General features: G+C 37.1%; 1 protein-coding gene across 8 annotated transcripts in view; it reads right to left on the reverse strand.

The window, feature by feature from the left end:
- pcmtd1 (protein-L-isoaspartate (D-aspartate) O-methyltransferase domain containing 1) overlaps positions 1-11,744 on the reverse strand; it is a 101,803-nt gene extending 90,059 nt beyond the window's left edge. For 2 of the 8 annotated variants that reach the window (XM_028803513.2, XM_028803506.2), the window contains exons 1-2: positions 11,502-11,744; positions 5,256-5,290 (exon numbers count right to left, since the gene is read on the reverse strand). The gene's annotated coding sequence lies outside the window, so the exon portion shown is untranslated. Of the gene's footprint in view, positions 1-5,255; positions 5,291-6,245; positions 6,305-9,113; positions 9,139-11,284; positions 11,451-11,501 lie in introns of those variants that run through there. The other 6 variants (XM_051928735.1, XM_028803514.2, XM_028803508.2 and 3 more) reach the window with 5 other exon arrangements.
- Between the last annotated feature and the right edge of the window lie 479 nt (positions 11,745-12,223).

The following is a 12,223-nucleotide window of genomic DNA, read 5'->3' on the forward strand; positions in this document are numbered from 1 at the left end:
GTCCTGCTGGAACACCCATGACCTCTGACACAGACCCAGCTGTCTGACACAGGGCCCTACATTGCGCCCCAATATCTTTTGGTAGTCTTCAGATTTCATGATGTCTTGCACACAGTCAAGGCATCCAGTGCCAGAGGAAGCAAAACATCCTCAAAACATCTTAGAGCCTCCACCATGTTTGACTGTAGGTACTGTGTTCTTTTCTTCGTAGGCCTCATTCCGTTTTCTGTAAACAGTAGAATGATGAGCTTTACCAAAAAGCTCTACCTTGGACTCATCTGTCCACAACACGTTCACCCAGAAGGATTTTGGCTTCCTCAAGTACATTTTGGGAAACTCCAGTCTGGCTTTTTTATGTTTCTGTGTCAGCAGTGGGGTCTTCCTGGCTCTCCTGCCATAGCATTTCATTTCGTTCAGATGTTGACAGATAGTTTGAGATGACACTGTTGCACCCTGAGTCTGCAAAACAGCTTGAATATGTTTTGAAGTTGATTGGGGTTGTTCATCCACCATTCGGACCATCCTTCGTTGCAGTCTTTTATCAATTTTTCTCTTCCGTCCATGTCCAGGGAGATTAGCTACAGTGCCTTGTGTTGTGAACTTCTTGATTATGTTGCGCCCAGTGGACAAAGGAACATGAAGATCTCTGGAGATGGACTTGTAGCCTTGAGATTGTTGATATTTTCCCACGCTTTTTGACAATTCTCTGCTCTTCTTTCTGTTCTCCATGCTTAGTGTGGCACACTCAGACACACAACAGAAAGGTTGAGTCAACTTTTATCCATTTTAACTGGCTTCAGGTGTGATTACTATATTGCCAGCACCTTGCCACAGGTGAGTTCAAACGAGCATCATATGCTTGACATAAAACGATTTACCCACAATTTTGAAAGGGTGCCAATAATTTTGTCCGGCCCATTTTTGGAGTTCTGTGTGACATGTCAGATTTGGCTTTTTTTCTCTGTTTTTTTGTGTTGTTCCAATGCACATAAAGGAAACAAACATGTATATACAAAAACATTTGTGCCGATAATTTTGGCCATGACTGTATATATAAAGCACTTTGAGTGCCTTGAAAAGCGCTATATAAATGCAATGCCATCTTATTCTCCTTCAAAAGGTCTAATATAATAGATAAGAATATGTTAATTGAGTATAAGTGTTAAAAGTCATATGGACAAAAAATCTTGTAAACACAATGGAACTCTGTGGATTGAGTTAGGAAACTATGCTTTAGCTGGTGTGGCCACATTATTGGGTATGCTCGCCTTTCCCATGTAATGATGCTAGTTACTGAGCTGTCAATCATATGAACAGAAAAGGTCATTCAAAGTAGAATCAAAATATTTTATTTCTAAATTGTACACATTCAAATGTTAAAGACTAAAGATTTAAATGACTTTCAATATGACAACTTTTCAAGTGACAAGTACATAGGTACTTAAGGTACATTGGCTTCACACTGCAGTGAAGCTACAGTGGATAGACGAAAACAACACTGAACTAGAAAGATGTTGCTTGGTCTGGTTTATCACAGTGAATGCTCATTCACACTGAGTGGATGGTCAGGCAATAGTAAACAATTGATAAGTTCTTGAATCCATTCTTGCAGGGTATTAATAATGTAGGCAGAGGGTGGTTATAACAACATGAGATATGTTTTCATAGAATACACCTAGTCCTTCAAAAGGAGAATTACGTTTGAATCCACAACATTTCTAATCAATGTTACCCATCAGGAACATTCCTTTATGGCAGCAGTGTACCCACCTACAAATATTTTGCAACTGGTTACCTTTCAGTGTTGTAAGGCTAGAAAAAGAGTAGAATGCTTTCATAAAAATGACAGTGAATTCAGATTAATGCAATTTTTACCTCTCCAGTCACAAGAGTTCAAGCCAGCTGCCTAGAGCACAATTACACCACCAACTAATTTGCAACTTCAATAGAACATATAGAATGGCCTGCCTCACAATCGACACTTCTGAGTCCACAACTCAATTAATTCAAGCTATTTTGACAGTGAATGGAGGACTAATTCTTAGAGAGGTGTGAGTAATAAAGGTCACTTGATTAGTGTGAACTGCATGTTTATTGGTTCATTCCCCACCACCCTCAACAAATCAGCCAACCTTCCAATAACTTTTTATTCTGCATTAAAATGTTTGTAGATATCAAATTAAAGTCTGCATCTACAATATACAGTACACAAACTGATTTTTTTTTTTTTTCTGATTTTACAAAGTATGACCGTGAAAATAATCCAAAGTAGAAAAAAAATGTACAGTGGAACCTCAGTTCACGACCATAATTCGTTCCAAAACTCTGGTCGTAAACCAATTTGGTCGTGAACCGAAGCAATTTCCCCCATAGGACTCTATGTAAATACAATAAATCCGTTCCAGACCATACGAACTGTATGTAAATATATATATTTAAGTTTTTAAGCACAAATATAGTTAATTAAACCATAGAATGCACAGCGTAATAGTAAACTAAATGTAAAAACATTGAATAACACTGAGAAAACCTTGAACAACAGAGGAAACTAACACTGCAATAGTTCGCACTATAGCGCTACCAACCGCTGGCTAAAAACACTTTTTTTTTTAATGAGAAAAAAACATTTGAAAAAATCTGTAATTTAATAAACCACCAAGAAAAGTAACATTGCTACGAACAGATCGCTGTAAACAGAAGTGAAAACAAAATCAAGCCCAGTGCATTCTTTAACTGCCTTCCTACCTTATGCGTCCAGCCCCCTCTCTCTCCCGCTGCCTGTGTGTGTGGTCTGTCTCTCTCTCGCACTGCCTCTGTGTGTGTGTGTGTGTGTGTCGCGCTCTCTCTCTTGCTCGCTGCACAGAAAATGCACAGGGAGAGACTGAACATGTACAAACTGAAAGGGAAACTGGCTTGTTCGTATACCGAGTGTGTGGTCGTGAACCGAGGCAAAAGTTTGGCAAACTTTTTGGTCGTAAACCGATTTGTACGTGTACCGAGACGTTCGTGAACCGAGGTTCCACTGTACTTGTTTAAGGTATAACTCAATATACTCGCACTTATAGTCGCTTTTGTGGTGTACAGTTTCTCAGCAAACATTCAATTACCTATAAGAGAAATTATATAGAAGTGTGCTGGAATGTCAATCAATAAGAAGGAAAATACATTTCCATATATTTGCACTTAAATACACATGCCAAATCAAGCAGGCACTCTAAAAAATGCATTACAAATCTAGTTGCAGGCACAGGCTACTAATCAAAAAGCTATACTTAAAAGAGCCTAGAGTATGATTTATATTAGTGCAAGGAAAATAATTCAAATATATTGCTATGTAACAAATAAGGCAGAACTTTTACCAATGAGATGCATGGCTTTCAAAACACTACTGGACAGTAAAGGAGGTTGTATGTGTACAATCTATAACATCCTTGCTTGTTCTTGGGTACCTAACAGGTTTCCTCCTTGGGTAAATTTACCTAAACCAAGTGTACATATTATATATTACAGTATACATAATCACTTTGTGCCAAAGTCAGAAATATACCTGTTCACATGTTTACCTCTAAGACAATACTCAGGAACACATTACTTTTGTGTGATTTTGGGCTATACAAAAATTGTATTATGTTTATACAATTATACAACACTTTACCATTTGTACTTCTGATCCTCACTATACCTTATACCTCTTTACCTTTTCAACACCTTTTGTTTTTCAGTCTCTCTCTATTACCACTTGCCAATGTTGGATCATTAGCTCATCTAGCCACTTCTCATGCATTCTTCTTTCAACAATTACTTCATATACTGCATTTATGCAAGTGCATTTCTTCACTATCATATCAAAACTGATTCTAGGATCTGACCTCTATAATATTAAAGAACTGAGAATTTGAAAAACTTCAATGTTTAACCTTCACCACTCTTTAAATTTAGTAGAAAATAACTTTGAAAAGTGGTTAAGATAAATAAGGCTTGGTTTGCTGCTGCCAGAGATTTTATAAGTTTTTGCCTGTGGCATACAGTAAATATAAGGTGGCAGAAAATTAAACAAAATTATAATATAATGTGAAAAGGTTGCTTCTAAGTAATTACATTTAACTAGCCATGTGCGCCCAACTACGTTGCGCGTGTTAAAGTTGTCTGTGAAGGGCTCCCTGTTTAAACGCGGCTGCCAGTCGTGAACTGGGCCCTTCGTCGCACAGCATTATGATTTTTTATAAGGGAAACAAAATTACAAAACAGAACCCTTGGACATTGATTCAATAGGAACGGCCTACTCGGAATCACTGTCCGAATAGTAATTATGTGGTGGTGGAGGAGCATTTCTGCTTCTCTCCGTTCACAGTCAGTCTCGTTTTCATGACGCTGTCGTTTCCTCTCACGATCTCTTCTCAACCTTTCTCCAATCTCGCAGGTATCTCTTCTCAACCTTTCTCCAATCTCGCAGGTTGCTTTGTGGCAATCCAAAGAGTAAGGAAGAACCAATGCTTCTTTCTTGAACTCCAAACGCCGACTGATGGAAAATCACAGAAGTGTGTCTGACTTATATACTCTGACTGCCGACTCCAAGAAGTGGGTGAACATTCGATTTGGACGAAGTGCTGCCAACGACGGTCGATAGACACACAAAAAACCACAGTCTCGACAACGAAGCAGGCGTCGACGCCAGATCTAAACACAGAGCATGGTGTCGACGCCAGATCTAAACACAAAGAGTGGTATCAACAGTGTTTGTAAACAAAAGTAACAACCAAGGTGTTGTGTATTCAGCCAGTACAAACAGCACGTAGTCTCCTTTAGTTCAATCCTCTTTAATCACCACACTCCAACCTCATCCAACGATCCTCCCCCTCACTTCCTCTCCTCCTCCATCACTACTGCTCTCTACTGAACACAGCAGGAACACCACACAAGGCAGTGAATTCGCGGACAAACAAAGATCAAGATCCAAATGAAGATTATATATAAAGATATTCATTTCAGAATATTAAGAGCTGAAAGATTAATAAATATCTTTTTTTTTTCATTTTTACATAAGCTACATGGCTATGGTCAAATTTGCTTTAAACTTTGTCATTTTCATAATGCAGTTAATCAGTCAAAGAAACTTCTATTTTGTGGAAAATGGGATCCCCATAAAATTTATATGGTAATCTTATTTTAAAACTATAAGTTTATTATCATTGTATATTACTCATTATTGGTACAGATATAATACAAAATAGTACAAAGCACCTTAAAAGACTTACTTTGCTGTTCTTCCAGTTGTTCTGTCTCCTTTAATCTAAACAAATAAAAAGGGATATTAAGGTTTGACAGCATTTAACCTTTAAAAACAAAATTGTAGCATTTCAAAATATATCATTTTCTTTATTGACATAACTGGTGTAATTAAGCATATTTAATAACGTGTAGAAACAAAATGTTCAGATTCCCCCGTCTTCACATCTTAAGCAAATTAGGGTTAGTTCCTTAAGTATTTATGACATGTTCAGATTTGACAAACTGCCACCATATACTGTATTAAATAAGTGAATATTAACCACTTGGCTTCTTTTGAAGCTTACCAAATGTTCTAAGGTGCATACAGTACTTTGAAATATGATCATGCTTAGTTGCTTGCCTCATGAATTCAATAAATTCATGCCCGTCTACCTCCAGGAGTGATTTATCAAACTTCGAAAGCCTAAAAGCAAGTTTTAGTACAACCTTTTAGCTCATATTTCTGTACATTTCCCCTGTAAATAAATTCCTCTGTAAGAAATCGCATACTACAAATAACCAACTCCAAATGTATCGGTTTATATTTTAAATTTCTGACAGATCCATTACCTTGGTTGAAACCTAAAAATGAATGTCCCACAAAAATAATAACACAATTCTCATTAAAACACACAAAACAGATATGGATGCAAATAATCCTTTAAATGAAGGTCAGATGGATAAAGATACAGTGGAATACAGGGCACTATCACACAAACCTACACTTTCTCACATGAAGGTAACTCAGTACTGTCAATTATCCTAAAACATGTCTTTGGGATATGGGAGTACCAAGTGAAAAACCAATACTAATTTGGATATAATCTGCAAACTTCAAGCATATTGTGATGAGGTCAGGTTTTCAATGCTTCCTCCTGAAGCTATAAAGAAGCCGCAGAGCTAACCACCATATACTACAATCATCACATGTTAAATCTAATTGTCCTTCAAAATGGTAACATTCATAATTTAATTACCTCTCTTGTTAATGAAATACTTCCGATCATTATTTAATTACATCTGATCTTCTCCTTCCCTGGTCAATAAATAAATGTTTAGTTAAGGCAATAAACACATACAAAATAAGACACATTAAAATTATATTGATACCTGTATTTTCATAGAATAGCACACAAGATAAATATTATATTATTCCATAATATACCCTAACTGTGATTTTTGATATAAAAAAATAATTTTTTTTCATTGTCATCTAATATCTTAATTTTGTTTAGGCATGTTATGCACAACTGCTGCATTTTTTCAACATGTGTAAATTATTTCGAGATGAAGAGTTTCTACACATAAAGACTGACTGATCTTTCCCAAGTATTTTTATAATTTCCAACAGGTACACAACTTTCAAGTACAATTAAGAAGTAAACAGCTCTTTTTCTCTTTATCAGTATTCTAAAAACATATTCTATTTCAATTTTATGCAGGTTAGGCCTTATGTTAACATCAGTGGATCTCTATTTCAATTCTGGGGCCTACTGTAATTGCAGGTTTTTGTTCCAAACAGAATCACTTTGAATTTTATTGTTGTTTTAATTAGTTTATCTTTGTGAACACTTATTTTACACTCAGGAAAGTTCAGTAGTGTGAGACTTATATTTCCAAAAAAGTATGAAATATTTGTATTTTTGCCATAGCTTTAAGTCTTTCAAGGATATGTTTATTTTTCAAGTTGTGGCTATTTCTTCACTAACATGGTATATATACATCTGCCATGCAAAACTGTGTACTAAAATTAAATGTTTTCCAAAAATTAAAATCAAAAATGCATTGCTTGTCTTGGCGTTTTACAATGAAACCAAAGGAACATGGGGAACAACCAAAAACAAAAACCTAAAAACCATACTGAATGTTTCCATTTTGAAGCGGAAAAAAGTTTGATGTATGAAAACATGCCTTCCATGGTTTCTACATATGCTTGTGACAACTAAAAGCATCGAAAAGTAATAATTTTATCACATAGTCCTGAAAATTTTTTTAACCAGCGGATGAATTTGCTTCAAACACTCTTCCAGTAGTCACAAGTAGAAAACAGTGGAATTGACCACAAAAATAAATTTCCTGAGGCAAAAGCTCTGCCAATCGCATTATTCCTTCTCCTGGTTAAAATAATCTGTCTCGATATTTCAGAAATCACAAAATTTATGTTAATGATCATATAGTAATGTACTAAAATGAATGGTACAGTACAGGCACAGGCTCCATGCTTGTTTTCCAATTCATATTGGCTGTTAATGAGGTTTAATCTTTTTTATTTTTTTAATGCATTTTTATGACATCAGAGTGTTTTGCCAAAGAAGACCTCCATAAATGGACTCATACATGTAAAATGGAGATTTTTAAGAAACCAGATTTCTACCTTAACTGGGTTACTCAGCCTATCCAGGTTTTGTGTGTGCATGTAAAAGCATTCATTGACATTTAAGAAAAGGCACAGTAGACATGAAGGCGGATAACACTGAATACTGAAAGCATACAACTAGTTCACCATCAGAACCACTACAATGGTCTCTAGTAAATAACAACAACTCTGTAACGTATAGAAATTCTGGCTACAAATCAATTAAAAAATTAGCAAAAACAGCTTTATACTCTTTGGATTAAAACCAAAATACTGAAACTTGAAAATAACAGCTTTCACAATTAAGGCAAAAGTCCAATTAAAAGCGGGTGTTGGTTGACATGAAAGCCTGCAGTCACAGTAGGCCCCTATGCCTGAACTTGAGGGCAAAAGATTAAACTTAATATATTCAACCATCCATTTTATACCTCGATTATCCAATTCAGATTCACAGAGTGTTGGAACCTATCTCAGTGGCAACAGGTACTAGGTGGGAAACAACCCACATTCATCATTGCAGTTGACTACATACATCATGCCCACACTCTCAAAGGGGGGGGGGGGGGGGAGTGGAGGAGGAGAGAGGTACACAGAGAGAGAGAGAGAGAGAGAGAGAGAGAGAGAGAGAGAGAGAGAGAGAGAACTTTATCTGTCCCCAGGAACAAATCAAGTTTTTTTTACAGAAGCCAATTTCATAGATAAATATTTTATCTACACACGCAGATCCCTGAATGACTAAAAAGAAAGAAAAGAAAAAATAAAATAAACTGATTTGGACATAATAGGAGAGTTGAAGGCCTAGCTACTTAAGAGTCCATGGAGGGCCACTGTGGCTGCAATTTTTTGTTCCAACTGGGACCTGCTTCTAAATGGAACTTCTGTCATAATTAAGTATACTCTTGTTTGCAGCATTAGACCTTTATTGTGCCACGACACAATGACACATATCACTCATAGAGATTTTTAAAAATGTAATCATGTTTAAAAGATTATGAGATTTTGCAGTGTTATTTATTTTTAGAAATGTAATTTTTATTGGAAGTTACCTACCAATAACTTCACAGGTGTAAACGTTACTAAACTGGTTCTGTTTAGCATTAAGCTCCTGTGTCATTTCTTTTTCAGTTGTCATTATTTGGATACAATTTAGAGGTCAAGCTCTACAAAAAGAAAAATTAAACATTTTCTACCATTTATTGAAAACTTAGGGAAAAAAATACACATTTCATATTGAACTGCCTTTCTCACTGTAATTTTTATGTAGGGAAAGGCTAATCAATTACACAAGGAGTTTAATTAAAAGCTACATTACTTTTAAAAAAAAAAAAAAAAACTTTCAGTTAACAAGGAACAGACAAGTGTGCAAATGGTAAAAGAAGATATACTTAAATGTCAATTCTGATTCGGTGATCATTAGTAAGTAAATGAGTAAGAAAAACACCTTTAAAAGAAATAAAACAGCCAATCATCATTGCTTAGTCATACTCACTACACTCCTGTTGCACACTTCTGGCCTGACAAAATAAAAGAATTCACAGGTAAATAACAGCACAGCTCAGACTGGTTGGAAAAAAAACCTGTACTAACTGAAGCCCCTAATGGACGAAGTCCAGTAGCTAGGATTTTAGGTCTTCAATAACTCAACATTCACATTATTGGCATATACAGGGAAAGCCTGCAAAGTCATGCTCTTTCCTGAAGCCTACCAGTCAGTGGTACATGATGTGCCTTCTTTGTAGAAAAGAAACTATGACAAAACATCATTTTCCTCATTTGCTTTACTTCATTGGGTGCTACTACATATATTATTTAATGCTATGTTGTATACCTAACCAATTTACAGTATATTTTGCATTACGGTACATAACGCATGTAAGCGATCAATATAAAATGCCTTCTGTTGCAATGAATATTCGTATTTCCTAGTTGGAAAACGTTTCTTAAGTAGGGGTCACTTTTAAAAAGCCGTTGCTAACACGCCTAAAATTGCTCATAGAGCTAACTGGCCCTTTGTCATTAACTCAGTTGGTTGGCAAGTACCATGATCGACTGGTGCCCCGTAATGGGTTGGCTGCTGCAGTTTCGTTCCCTAGCACCGCGGATGTACTGACTGGCATCCAGTCTTGGGCTTGCTCTTACGTCTCTCCTGCTTCGTATGGTCTGCGACTCCAAGAGTGGACTATGTGATGAACTACTCCAGTTCGTAAAATGAATGAATGAATGGATCAATCAATAATCGAGGCGCGTGTAAAACATATAACCAAGTAAACAACAACACATGGGTCTAGAATAGAATAAAAAAACATCGAAATAAAGACAAGGAAACAACAGTTCTACACTTCTGAATTCTGTACAGCTGTTACCACGTCTATTTGTAATATGTAATTTTCAACAATAGTTAAAGGAGGGACGTATATTGTTTCCTTGGAATACAAGGTATTGCAATAACAGAAAGGTAAACTAAAGAGGAATAGAGAGTCGGTTGATAAGCTAAAGGGGAATAGAGAGTCGGATGACAAGTTTTCAGAAAACGAAAAACGTCTTGAGCTTCATCAAAGCCTCCCACCACTAGCCTCTAACGGACCAAAAATAATAACTCACTCGATTGGGAACTGATCGAAAAGAAATCCAATTGCTCTGACAGAAACAATCATGCATTTTCGCCCTCTTTTCGCTTTTCTTTTTTCACTGCAAGTCATCATTTGACAATAGTCCCTATCTGGTTTGCTACTGTGGCCACACACACCAAAAAAAAAAAAAAAAAACTTTCCACTGACGTCATCACGATAGCAACAAAGAATCTCCACAAAGCTACGATATTAATATATTATCAAATCAGTGGCGTTATCAATCGAATCGAATAAACACAAACATCTGACTAACCTGACGAATAAACCAACACTGAAATGTATGTCGTACAGATTATTTAAAAATAATATACTACATCAACCTACTTTGAAGCGTGGCGTGAAAATACACGTAACAGGTTTATGTTTATATATGCAAGGCTGCCCCGCGTTTTGCTTTTGTTCCCTCCGTTTCTGGAAATAACTGCAGAATATAAAAAGAACAACAAAAAATTGGTATTTGTGCGCCGATCTCGTAGCAACTGCTCGGTGTGGGGGAGTTCAGCAGTGAATTGCAGACCTTTGTGTGGCTTCGCACGGGGAACTAAATATAAACTACGTGGAAGTGAACGAAAACAGCACGACGACGTGGCCTGCAAACTTTCGCACGTTTTACTGTCACTTTATTTCCCTTATGTGTGTACTCGACAGTAAAAGCATATTGACAATTACAATTATTTGCTGGGTATAATACCGCTCTGTTTATAAAAAAAATTATTCAACTTTTGCGGCTTGGAGACTGACACATTTGAATCGCTTTTGGAAGGCCCACCAGCAGCAATTTGATTAAGCGACTTAAAACCAAACAAGAAAAAGAAAATGCGAGCTAAACTTAATATATTAAATCGACCTACAGTATAACATATGCCATTTTAAATGTATACATTTAACGCTGCAGCGCCCCCCCCCCAAAAAAAAACACACCAAGTGACACCCCCGCCCCGTTGTTTAAAATGTACATCATCTTCGATTACAATTTGCCTCCCTGCACAACAAAGATAAAAACACCGACAAGGTTGTCCGTGTCGCTCACCGTAATGTTATTTACAGAAAAGCGCTATTGTGTGCCCCAAACTACGCAACCGAAAAGTCGACACGTCTCTTCGTTTTCATCGGCTTGTTTCCAAAACAAAGATTTTCACCCGCAGCATCAACGCACTCCACGCGCGACCGATTTACGGGAGTTGATCAACAACATGTCGAATTCAGTTTTGTTGCCGTTGTGTTGGTGCTTTAAAAGACACGCTCACCTTCTTCCGTTAGCTGTCAGCCAAAGAGCTGCGAAGAATAAACATCGTACGTGAATCAGCACTAAAATAACAATAACCAGTCGGAGATGCTACATATACATATATGTATATGTCCGTCAAAAAACAAAAATTAAGGATATAAGGTGAAGGAGTTAAGCTCAGATGAGTGTCTCTCGAACGCCGAAGAAACAGCTGAGAGGATGTAAACACAAAGTCACGTGGCCAGCGCCAAATGGTGCTGCAGCGCTGACGAGGAGCGAGCGAGGCTTCAAGTAGCGGTGCGGCCAAACGGGGGCCGAGCACGCAAAAACTCGCAACCCCCCCAGCCTTTTGCTTCTCCTTCTCGACTTCTTCGCTTGATCTTTTTTTCTTTGTTTGCAAGTGTGCTTATGGTGTGAGGGAACACATTTCGAAAGTGCTTAAGTGATTTCCGCAATTTGTTTTACTTATTTATTTTTTTCACGACTCGCAAAACCCGGAAAATGGCACCTCGCCTGAAGCAAGCAAAGCAAAGTCCGCCTTACTTTTGTGTAAACTTTACTGTCTGTGACACTGCCAGAAATCACACATAAACACCGTTCTCCAAACGCAATGGAAACATTCTAGCATTTGATAACGTTATTTGAAAAGGAGGAAGATGCGAAAATGCTATATACGTGTGCGTGTGTGTGTTTATTTATTAGGGTTGGCCAGATGTCCCTCTTTGACCGGGACAGTTCCGT

The sequence above is a fragment of the Erpetoichthys calabaricus genome, chromosome 6, assembly GCF_900747795.2.
Source record: "Erpetoichthys calabaricus chromosome 6, fErpCal1.3, whole genome shotgun sequence".
Taxonomy (NCBI): Eukaryota; Metazoa; Chordata; class Cladistia; order Polypteriformes; family Polypteridae; genus Erpetoichthys; species Erpetoichthys calabaricus.